The 13,154-nt window shown below is 40.8% G+C and overlaps 1 protein-coding gene across 5 annotated transcripts in view; it reads right to left on the reverse strand.

Annotated features, from left to right (window-relative positions):
• Klhl32 (kelch like family member 32) overlaps nt 1-13,154 on the reverse strand; it is a 226,414-nt gene that overhangs the window by 61,902 nt on the left and 151,358 nt on the right. The gene's annotated exons all lie outside the window — the stretch shown is intronic.

The raw sequence follows: 13,154 nt of genomic DNA on the forward strand, positions 1-13,154 counted from the left end.
AGCCTCATGGAATGAATAACTATTGGAATTGTGAACTTCCCATTGATAAACAGCCATTGCTGGAGTAGCTCAACTACATCCTGTAAGTCATTCTAACAAATCCCCTTTACACACACACACACACACACACACACACACACACACACACACACACACACACAAGTTCACGTGTTCTGTGTTGTTGTTTGTTTGTTTTTATTTTAAACCAGAGTCCACTTAGTGCTGCCTATTTCTGCTTCGGGTCTAGGACAACCTCCCGGAGCATGGGTTGCCTCTTGGAGGCCACAACCATAAAGAAAACCAATTCTCCCTCCCCTCGTAGTCAATAATTTTCAGTTGTGCCTCAGTTAAGGGTGGGGCTTCAGGAGTCCCTTTCCTTTACACTGGGATCCTTACTGGGATTTTGGCTGGCTTGATCTTGCCCAGGTCTTATGCATGTAGTTACAGCTGCTGAGTTCATGTACACAACAGCCCTGTCATGTCTGGCAAATATGGTGTCACTGCAGACATCCACAGCTCTCCTCCCGCTCTTCCACGCTGATCAAATAGCTTTAGAGGATGGTGTGAAAGATGTCGCATTTAGGGCTTAACACCCTAAGTCTCTCACTGTTTTCATGCTGACCAGTTGTGGTTCTCTGTATTAATCACAAAGAATGCAAAAAGAAGTGAGAAATATACTAATCTGGCAGGACAGGAAAGGGAAGTATGCCATGGAGTCTGAAGGATTAAATGTTAAATTTTAAAATGCCATTTATCAAAACAGATGACCACTGAAGTACACTATGAGACAAATAGATGAGGATCCACCAAGGCCTTTCACTCAAAATAGAAATGCTTTGGCGTCCCACAGCATTACTCTGCTACTCTTTCCAAAGCCTGCTTTTCAACTCTTGCAGGGCTAGCAGGATTCTGATCAGTGGCCGTCATCATGGCACACAGAGGAGGGTGGGCAGAAACAGAAACAACTAGAGCACAAAGGAGATGGGATGGGCATGGAGCAAGGGAAGAAGGCATGAATTAAATATGGAATGGTAATTAAATATACTTCACTAAGGTCTTTCTATCTTTTACACACATCCTGGGTCTCTTCTGATTATAAGCCCATGACTTGAAAGCAGTCTACTTCAAAAGTACAGATAATTTACAAAATTATTTTAATGAGGGATGTTAAATGACTGTTCGTTTTCTCTTTTATTTATTTTTATACAATATAATTTGATGTTTTTTCTTTTACTCCTCTTGGATCCTTCCCATCTCCCTACTCATCCAATTCATGTTCCTCTCTCTCTCCCCGCCCTCTCTAAAAACACCAAAACAATGTTCTTTTTGCTATTAATTTTTATTTTCTTGCATTACAGCAAATCTGTAGTTTGCACATACATATATGAATGTTTGCCTGTGTAGGCACGTGTGTGTTTGTGGTATAGGTGTGTCTGTGTGTGTGTGTGTGCATATGAGGGCTCAAGGTTAATGCTGGAAATCATCTTGCATCCAACTTCCACCTTATCTGCTGAAGTGGTCTCTCTCAATCAAACCCTTAACTCACCAATATAGCTAGTCTCCCCAGTCAACTTGCTCAGTGGAATCCTGTCTCTGCTTTCTAAGGCTAGAAATACAGGCCACATCCATCTGATGTTTACGTGGGTCTGAGAAATCTAAACTCCAGTACTCATGCTTCTCGGGAAAATGCTTTAACCACCAAGTCATCTCCCCAGTCCCTTCAAGAATTTTCCTGTGTACGTGTGTGTGTGTGTGTGTGTGTGTGTGTGTGTGTGTGTTGTATGTACCCATTCATGTGGGTGTACTCAAGCAGGTGTGCAGATACATATGCATGCATGCACGCGTGTGCATGCTTGTGGAGGCTAGATATTCATGCCATGTGTTCTTTTTGATCTCTCCCTCTCTCTCCCCCTTATTTTCTAAGACAGGGCTCTCACCTGACCTGGAACTCATCACTGTGGAAAGAGTGGCTAGCCATGGAGTTCCAGGGCTCCACCTGGAACACTGGAACACCCTACAACACTGGAGTTACAGATGTGGGCTGCCATCCCTAGTTTTTATCTGGGTATTGGGGATATAAACTCAGGTCCTCAGTTCTGCGTAGCAAGCATTTTACCAACTGAGCCACCTTCTCAGCCCCACTGTATTTCCTTTAAAGGTAATACTTAAATCTTCTTCAGGACTACATTAATAAAGACCCAAGAAGGCTATGTGGACATGTGCCATGAATCATAAACAGCGAAGGGCAAGGCTTCTGGTACCTGGCTGTGTGTGAGAGAAACAAGGGTTTTGAGATAAAGATTTTCTGATCTCTACCTTTTCACTGCCTCTTAAAAGCGTAATGTCCCCAAGTTTCCAGTGCTTTCCAGCTATGTCAGAAACTTCGGTTCACCTTTCCAGACATAACTTGGATCTCTGTGGTCCAACTGTGTGCAGTGGGAAATGGAGGGGACTGGAGGATCCACCTCCATAAGACCATGATGCAGCAGCGCACAGCCTCCAATCAGGGCAGGCAGGATCTGAGAGCTTTCAGAAAATTCGTGCATAAGTTCATCACGCAAAGATGATCACTATCAGCGTGCGTGTGTAAACACACAAATATACATACGTATATTCACTCACATACATTCTAACTTTATAAAGAAGCTGCTTCTGTGTCAAAAGAAAGGGACAAAGAGAGGGGGAAAGAAAGAGAACACGTGTGCTCAAGGCAGAATACTCCAGGCACAGAGGCAGCTCAGGGTGGCAGAGATGGACAGGTCCCCACAGCCGTGCAGATATGGTTCTCCCGATAGGGGACTGAGGCCATCGCCAGACTTCCAACCAACCACCATTTAAAAAAAATCCAACTAACACCCAGGGCTGTTTTGGAGACACTTTTTGAAAAGTGCTTCCCACACCTTGGCTCATGCAAAGTGTAGAGCAGATCGGGGCCTGTTTAGAGCAAAACCAGGAAAGTAAAACCACTGTGGTTTGGTATCCGGAAACCAAAGTTCATCACTGAGGAGAGTGGAGGAAGTTCTACATGTGTGACATCCTGAGTGATTGAGTGTTGACATGAACCAGCCAAGACAAGGACCTTAGCTTTAGACCCACGGGGAAATCTCAACCCCAGTTCAGGAGGATAGCAAAGCCTTCCTCTGGGTCACGTGCTGTCGATAGGGTGTGCAGAAAAGGTCCACCACACTTTTCTCCCACTGGTTGTTTACAGCCTGAAGATGCCTCCCTATAGTGACTGCTGCTACTGAGATTAGCTAAGCCTGTTTCCTTGATCCCACTCTGTGCCCTGGCTCCTTGTTAACAATCTGTCAACTTTATAATCATGCCTCCATGTCCAGCTGTATGCAATAACCCCACCTCTCTGTTCAGCTGTGTGCTGTGGCTTCTCCCTCACATAACTTGGTCTACCATATCCCAGATTTTCTATGTCTTCATGTCTCTGTGTTAGTGATTTCTTCATTCCATCACCACACAGGTCTGTCCCGAGAGCCATGCTGGAGGCAGCACATCACTGATGTAAGGTCAAATTGAAGAATGCGGCCTCTCTAGATATCCATTACTTGGAATAAAGTGTACCAATAAATTAGTGAAGAAAGAAGATGAACAAATTAAAAAAAAAAACCAAAAAAACAGAATTGAGTGGTAAATTCATAATTTAATGGTTCTCCAACCTACATTATTATCAAAGCCATTCCCTTAGTTCAGAATCCATTCTCACCAGCTTTCAGGGGCATCTCTGGGCTATCCATCCTGCAGCCTATTGTACTAACATGTCCCAAATGGACCTGGTCCCCGTGAGCTTGCTCCTTCTGTATATTCTTTTCCTAAAACCGTTTCAAGATCATTTCCTTTAGCGTAGGGAGTCTGTGCACCGTGTGCCTCCTGTGCCTCCAGGAGACAGAAGAGGCAGTGAGACGCCCTGAAGCTGGAGCCGTAACTGAACCCTGGTCCTCGGCAAGAGCAGGAAGTGCTCCGAGCTGCCAAAGCAACACAGCTTTTCTGTAGCTTCTCTTGGAGAATGCTCACATCTAGATTTCGGTGTCACGAGCCCCCATGCTGAACTATATTCTTCTCTTATAGCCAGTCAATTGCCTAGTCCTATCTGTTCTTCCTTATTAGCATTTCTTTTATGTTCCTTATCATCTCTTGCTTGGATTTCTGTAACTGTCAAAACCTACGATTCCTGTCTCTGGCATTAAATTCTCAATTCTCTCTTTATGTAACACTCTGACCATAACTTACAAATAAATGAAAATATATAACTGAGGTAACATTACAAAAGATTGAACATGATGCTGAGGCCTACAGCTGGGACTTGACCAGGAATGAAAACATACTAAGGATGTACGGAGAACATGAAGCTGACAGCTGAAGGAAGACCAGACACGGACTTAGTGAGATGGGGATGTACGCTGACTATAGCTTTTATTTTATTCCACCTACTGGTTTCTTACAAGTTATCAATTCTTTTGATTTTGTGCCTTTTAAGATTTTAAGTGTTTTACTTTATAAATGTATAACGTGTTTGTGCGTGCACATATATGCATGCATACACACACACACAAGCTGAAGGCTGTGTGGAGAACAGAAGACAATTTGTGGGAGTTGCTTCTCTCCCAGGGATCAAACGAAAGGCTTTGCAACAAGTGCCTTTAGCAGCTGAGCCATCCACCAGCTCAAACTATCTTTTAAACAAGAATAGTCTCCTTACTGATGCACCAATGGAGGACCATGCACAGAGAGGACCTAGACCCCTGCTCAGATGTGGCTAATTGGCAGCTCAGTCTCCATGTGGATCTCGAAGTGAGAGGAGCAGGGGCTGCCTCTATCATGAACTCGGTTGACTACTCTCTGATCACTCACCCCTGATGATGCAGCCTTGCCAGGCCATGGAAGAGGATCCAAGCAGTCCTGATAAGACTTAACAAGCTATGGGCAGATGGCAATAGTAGAGAACTCCCCCTTTCAGTGGACTAGGGGAAGGGGATGAGGGGAAAAGGGAGGGAGGGGCTTTAATCAGGATATATAATGAGTAAATTGTGAAGAAAAAATGAAAATAAAAAAAAAAAACCAAATAGCCTCCTAACTTGTTGGCTTCATCGTAACTAATTAAGTCATAAAACTTATATTTTAGAATAAGATGGAGCTGAAACAACAATGTTCCAGACTTAGGAGCCAGGCACTAATCTCTTATGAATGAGGAATACAGTTATGTTTTTTGTTTGTGTTTGGCCTGAGCATCATTACCACATGTCCCTCTCTATCTCTGTGTGATGGCGCCCTATCACATTATTCTACTTTGTCTGCTCTTACCAATCATCGTGTAAATACTTTTATGTATATGTATCTACTCTCTTCAGCCCCCAATAAATTAGTCCTTTGGGAAGATGACTTACCAACATTGTCTACTGTTCTACTCCAAATGCCAAGTATGTGCTGAATGAACAAATGAATGAATGAATGAATGAGTGAATACACAAAAGAAAAAATCTCACTTTACTTTTTTTTATTTTCCCGGGTTCAGGCCAAACCAATCACATCCTCTTTGGGGCTTCTGCACTTCCCCTGTAGATATTTAAAGTGCCTGTTACAATTCCATATCCTCCTACAAATCCAAACCCCTTGGCGGCGAGAGTTATAGGTCATTCTTCATGAGTCCAGATATCCTTCATGGAACAGGTATCAACACGTGTGTTTAATGAAGAAAAGCCCCAAAATGGTTATGTTCACAACAATTAAGTGAAAAAATATCCTATATCTTTCCAACCTGTCCAGCTAATTCTAAATTTCATCCAAAGCAGGCCACTTTGCATATGTCATTAGATTCCCTAATCTTACTTTCTGTACATTTTTTCTTCTGCTCTCTCTCTCTCTATATATATATCTTCGAGACAGGTTTTCACTATGTAGCCCACGCTAGCCATGAGTTCATCACAGCCTTCCCACCTCTGCCTCCAAGTGCCCTGGGAACCAGCTGTCAGCTGCTGCGCTCAGCCTCATTGTAGCCTTCTCACACGAACAAAGACAAAGCAGTGGTCACTCCCCTTTCCACGTAGAGAACGTGCCAATAATATTCAAGTCGACAGTACTGAAAATGACACTATAACTACAAGTACACACAATGGACAAGTAGAACACAAGCATTCTTCTCCAAGAAAAACTATTTTAATGAGTGCCAAACTTCGTTCAATCCAAGAAAGAATGATTTCTCCATTAAGAGACTGAGTGGACCAAAATATTTGACACTCTTCAAGTGATATTCACCTTAATCATGAGACTGTTTCCACTCTCTTAGATTCTGTGGCTTTAAAAACGCACACTGGTAGAGACAGGAGGTTTGAATGGAAATCACAGCTCAGCAACAAGAAAGTCTCTTGAGTAAAAGAAAACCTTTCTTCTCCTTCTAAAAAGGTTTGATTTCTGTCACACTGTTTCCCATTTGAAATTTAGTTTTATTCAAAATTATGGTGCATACATTGCTGTTCTTCAGGGAATGTTTAAAAATAATATTTATTTTTCCTTGGTTCAGGGCTATTTGCCTTCTCTTTCCCCTTCTATTTGTTTCTTATTCTATGAATGACAAGTTAAATTGCAGAACAGCCACAAAATATGTTCCCAACCCTGCACTAGCTATAGAATAAATACTACTTTTCCAATTTCAATAATTCTTAAAGCTTACAGATTTCCCACATTTGGTCTTTTGTATGGCTCATTCCTGTCAGATCCTTAAACGGGTTATTCTCTAGATTAACCTGGAGAAGTCACAAAGGGGAAAAAAACCCAAAAAGCTAACTACTATAACTTTGGGTAATAGTGAACATAACCACCCCTTCAAGGCAAAATGGCCATGTGGTTATGACATGGGTGGGAGGAAGCAAGTGAACCTGGGATGTTTGGTTGACCCTGCTGCCTTTCTGCCATCTTCCCAAAATGGGAAGACAAGAGCATAACCATCTTGGCCTCTGTGGTACGCTATCATGAGCATTATGCAATGGTGTACCTGGCCAAAAATTCCAATGCATTTCAGTTAAGTGAGTAATGACATTTACATAACAACTTTGCTCCATAATTCAAAGTAGCTATGAGCCTATCCCTCAGATAACGTCATCCAGATTCATTTGCATCTGATCTTACTGGGTGGCAAAAGTATGAAATCTTACATCCAGAGTCTGATATGCACTGCCCATGAGCAGTGTCTTAGCTCCTGTGTGCCACTGTGAAAGGATGTACCCTCTGGACCTACTGCGATACAAGCTGACAGTCATGACCCACGTCTCCAAAGTACAGTGTGCTGAGCTTCAGCTACTCCGATTACTCCCTGGCCTGTCAGCTGCTCCCGACCCGCCCAGCACTGCGGTTCAATCACGCTCCTTACGCTGGGATTGCATAAAACACGGAAAGTATTTGTTGTCTTGTGATCACATCGACCGTGTTCAGTATGAATGCCTGTCCCAAAACATGATACCTCAAATCCAGAGTCCTACTTGACTGACAAGATTTAAAAAAAAAAAAAAAAAAACTGGTAGAGAGGTTTCCACTTAATAGCTGGACACCTGCATGACACAGCACCTGGATAAGAGCTATTTCTCTTGTTCCCTCATTTAGTTCTAAGAATGTCGCTGACTTGTAAAAGAAAAGTAAGCACCATCAAACAACACATGCTGTCAGCGTGAAAAACTATGACTTGGATTGAGGATACTACTAAATATTTCTCAAGGTTAAAGTAAACAGAAGCACTAGCTTTGATTAATAGAAACTTCACCTCTAAGCTTAGCAAGTCGAGTATTATTTCAGATGATTTTTTTTCTGTGCTAAAATAAAGGTTATCCTTGGTATGAAATCAAGAAACTATTCCAAATAACACAATATTCTGTATAAAACCAGCATGGCTTCGTTGGTAATTATGTTAATTCAAAGCTAAATTAAAGTATGTCAGCTGCTTATTGAGACCAAGTGCCAAATATGATAGAGTAAGTATCTGAGACACTTTGTTACTGACTGAAATCTAATGCTCGTGATTGAGTTACCTCTCTATAAATCTATTCTATGTTGAAAATACGGTAGTTGAAAATGCAGTATATATTTAACTGGCAAAGCTCACAGCTCTGTACCCATGTTCTGCAGACCATGGGCTGCTTACATTGGAGATTGGAAGGCTAACCAGAAGCTATGGCTCAGTACCACTAGACAGCATCAGTAGGCCTGATCACAAGGCAAGTGGCTAGCCTCAGGAGAAGGTCCTCGTGCAAAGCAAGCCTAATCCTGCAGGTGTGCCATTGCCACGCCACTGTAAAACTGAAAATCAAATCATCACAAGTCAGAAATCATTTGTGGCAGAAAGTAACTCTTGTATCTTAGGACTTGCAAACCCTACAATACCCTAATCGTCACCGTTCTTCTCATTGGTTGTAACTGAAAAATATTTGTTATATTAATAATGAAAATAAAAATAGCAAGTTGTGAGGCATATCCATGACTGTCGTGGAAGAACTAACAGGCTGTTGTAGACGTGACTTAATAATTGAGAGAGATGTTGTCGAATACTTGAGCTACACTCCAGAAATTACCTTGTGATGCTGTTGAGGTAATAGTTTTCACATAATAAGTAAACACAGTAGAATATCCACTTGTAAACAAAGGCTGGCTGTTGCAGTGCATCTTGGGTCTTCTGATCTGGCCCATGCCAAATTATTTACTCTCTTCCCCAAAGGTTGAAAGAGAATCTAATCTTTCTTGGTTTTAGTGATGGATAGAAAAAGCCAAGGTCCATAGTGTTTGCCAGAACTACAACATATTGTTTCAAGCAGTAATGAATTTTCTCATAATTTCCCTTCACGCCAAATGATTGTTTGCAAAGCATTTCAAGACTGAAACAGTAACTAAGCAGCTTGTAGAGGGGTCTTCAACATAAGCACTCTTCTAGCAGGGACAACACGGACCTGACTCCTGCTGTGGGAAGGCAGTTTGCTCCCTTTCCTGCTCTTTCAAACCCTGGCTGCCCAGGTCATCGGCTCTTCCCCTCAGTTGAGCACAAAGGTGCACATTGTCTTTATTTCCTTATATCTTCATCTATCTCTTCACAAAGTACCTACTGGGTAAGTTTTAATTTACGGAAGGCAAGGAAAACAACGTGCCTGTAAAAGTTTAGCTTTTACCGATCTTATTCCTTGGTTTGCAATAAAACAGACTCTCCTGTTTTAAAAATATCGAAATATTTAAAGACTTTAAAGGTAGTATCTCAAACACTAACAAAATGTATTAAATATTTTAATACTTAAACAACTAGGTAACAGAATACAGCCTGAACATTAGCTAAATGTGGCATCCTAGACACAGAAGAAAACATTCATAGAAATGTTCCAAACTGTCTGCTATTGCAAGCTGGCACTGAAAGCTGATGAACTGTCATCTTTTCTGGATGACTCAAGAATATTATAAGTTCAACTGATTATGGACACTTATTTGGGTTATAACTTTATATTCCCTGTCTTCTTCAGTGGGTCATAAAGGCACCCACGACATCTTTAGGTTAGAATTCCAGTAAAAGAATGTGATTTGAAGTGAAGTCTCCTAGCTTTTGCCCAGGCCAGTGGACAACATCGCAAGTCAAATTTTCCTATCTAAAGACCAGGAAAAGAGATAACACATTCTGCAAATGTGATGAGGGTTCTGAAAACACATGCACAGTGCCATCTGCAGAGTGCTGTCTAAACATACAACAGCTATGTGACTGTTATTTCCTTTAAAACTGCTGCCAAGGGTGCTTCAGCTAGACTTTGCCTGTTCTACCATTTGTTCTCACTGATGGGGAAAAAGGAAGGAAATGCTGAATGTCTAACAAAACCTTGTTTTTCTTTAAGTATTATAAAAAATCACAGCTGTGATATACACTCATTTTTCTTGTATGTATACTTTACCAGTACCAGCATATAAAGCGTCCCTGTTAAGCCTGTCTGCTTTTCTGAATTCTAACTAAAACTGGGAGACTTTTCCATTTCTTGTTTGAATATCACCCAAATGCCTAATTGTGCTTGCCCTGACCCTCTAGGCTTCTTACCCTCTGTCTCCCAAGCAACTACAGACATCTCCTACATGATGCCTGCCTGAGTTTTTAGACTGAATTTCAAAAGCCTTTCCTTTCTCTCTCTCTCTGTCCTCTACATCCCTCCTCCCTACAGCTGTACAGCTTGGCTTTCCTCTTGTTTTTCATTCAGGTTTTAGTAAAATTGTCCTCAAGCTTAAAAAAAAAAAAGAAACTTAAGTTCAGAGATAAGCAAGAACAGACTGAGACACTACAGTGGACCACAATCCTGTGTCTGTTACTATAATAGACTTCACTTCTCCAGCATAAAAGGCACACTGAGAAATCCAAGGATGGGGGAGCTGCGCTTCTTTATGACCTTATTTGAAAGATAAAGTCCTTGGGGAAATACAATTTATTCAGATTATCAAGACCCTGCTGTGCAAATCTACAGTCTGGGAGCACACTATGGAGATCAAAAAATATTTACTTTATTCTGTTGGGTATAAAAGCTTTTAATGAATGCATAATTAAGACAAAAAAGTGTATACAGCTTTAGAAATTCCACGGCTGAGCCAAGCCATTAATATCCAAGGCACCATACCCAGTTGTGGGTCCACCTGTTTCCTATTTGGATTACAACCTAGTTATAAATCAAGATATTACGAGACTACCCAACGCATGCAGCAAGAAAGGACTGTCCTGGGAGTCTAGGAAACAACACAAGGGGTACTAGCAGAGATATGTGGCCAGGGCCTGGGACAGGTTAAATCAAACTAACAGATACAATCAGCCCAACTTTTAATTGTCTTGGAATGAATCATGAAGGGAAAAATTATCATGTTTATAATCATGTATGTAAAGGGACTATGAGTTTTCTCAATACTACCCTGGAGTAGATAAGATAAAGTCAAATTGTTTAAAAAAATAAGCATTTCATTGACCATGTAGATCAGATATATTTATGATGTGATAAAATAATGTAAACCCAGGTAATTTCTGTGTATAAATATATATTTGCATATATTTATACACAAAAACAAATACACACAGATATATATTTATATACAAGCACGTAAATATTTCTAAGCAGCCTTAAGTAACTATATATTAATTTCCCTAATGACTAAGGACGCTGAGCATGTCTTTATGTGCTTCTCGGCCATTTGAGTTTGCTCTGTTGAGAACTCTCCGGTTAGTTCTGTGCCCCATTTTTTAATTGGCTTATTTTGTTTATTGGTGTTTGATTTCTTGAGTTCATTATATATTTTGGATATTTAGCACTTTGTCAGAGGTAGGTTTAGTGAAGATATTTTCCTAGTATGTAGGCTGTTGTTTTATTTTATTTATAGTGTCCTTTGCTTTACAGAAGCTTTTCAGTTTCATGAGGTCCCATTTATTAATTGTTGATCTTGGATCCTGTGCTGTTGGTGTTCTGTTCAGGAAGTTGTCTCCTGTGCCAATGAAATCAAGGCTCTTCCTAGCTTTTTCTTCTAATAGAGTTAGTGTATCTGGTGTTATATTAAGGTCTTTGATCCACTTGGATTTCAATTTTGTGCAGGGAGATAAAAATGGATCTATTTGCACTTTTCTACATGTAGACACTAAGTTATACCTGCACCATTTGTTGAAGATGCTGTCTTTTTTCCACTGTATGGTTTTGGCTCCTTTGTCAAAAATCAAGTGACCATAAGTATGTGGGTTTATTTCTGGGTCTTCTATTCAAGTCCATTGATCAACCAGTCTATTTCTATAGATCCCCAACAAAGATGTAGCAGATGGGCAGCTTTGGCCTCATATGGGTCCTCTAGTAAGGGAAGTGGGGACTGCATCAGACACGGACTTACTTTCAGCTTTTTCATCACTTTCCTCTGGCAGGAATGCCTTGCCAGGCCACAGGGGAAGAGGACATGCTCAGCCCTGATGAGTTGGGCTGGATGGGAAAGGGAACTCCCCTTTTCTAAGGAAAAGGGGCTGGAGAAATGGGAAAGAAGGAGAGTAGAACTGGGAGGGGAGAAAGGATGGGCCTACAACAAGGATATAAAGTGAAATATATATATATATAATAAAAAATTAAAAACTATATAGTCATATGCTAAAAATATATATTTTATATGCTTTGATTAAATAAAAACAAAGTATTACTAGCAATTCAAAAAGCACAAGAAAAAAGCATGCTCTAATTCTGGCAGTTGTGGAAGACATTTAAATATATTTGTGTTATATAACAGAGGAATTCTGCAATTAGGTTACTGGTACATTTTCATAATCAATTGTATGCATAATATCTAAGGCTCATGAATAATTTTATATTGTTCTCTGGGAAAGTTTCTTAGTAAGCTAGAATTTTAGTAGGGAGGGGCACAAAAATATAGCCATGATCAGGAACTACCAATGCTGGCTTCAGTCCCCATGAGCTGCAAAATGTTTCTTTAAAATTCTCCATTGCCCACTCAGCATGTGAACACAGGGGAAGTGTCCCACCCGGTCGGCTCTTGTTTCTCGAGCTTCTACTGGTGCAGGATCTGTGTTGCAGGAACCACTGTGTGCACCATCTTACTGAATCCGTCAACAACACAAAAATAGTAAATTGCTTAAAGAACGCTGTATCTACTCACAGACTATGAGTGAAGGGCAAAGCGTAAGTCACTTGCCTTTTGGTCACCTGACTTTCAGGGATGCACCTAAGTCACAGGAAGATAAGCAAATCAACACAAGAGGAAAACAGATGCCTAAACACGAAACATTGTGACTAGCCTCCCAGAAGCATTGTGACTAGCCTCCCCGAAGCATTGTGACTAGCCTTCCTCACAGGAAAGAGGGCACCTGACTGGTACTGAGTGCAAACCTGGTCAGCTGTGGCAAAGTTAGACACAAGTAGCCAAGTATTTAGCGTGTTAGGAATTCAAACGATGACAACAGGAAGAACAGCCCACACAAAAGGGGTTTCACACAAAGTTTTAAGGAAATGTACAAAATTTGCAAAGACTGCAGAAGAGCACTTGGACAGTCAAAACTAAAATAGGGTTAAAGAGGTAGCAAGTTTTGGAACAGACACAGACTTTGTGTGCCAAACTAAGAGGAATGAACATTATACTAAAGGCTATAGAGAATCAAATAGTAAATGACTCTA

The sequence above is a fragment of the Psammomys obesus genome, unplaced genomic scaffold, assembly GCF_907164565.1.
Source record: "Psammomys obesus unplaced genomic scaffold, mPsaObe1.curated_primary_1811, whole genome shotgun sequence".
Lineage (NCBI taxonomy): Eukaryota > Metazoa > Chordata > Mammalia > Rodentia > Muridae > Psammomys > Psammomys obesus.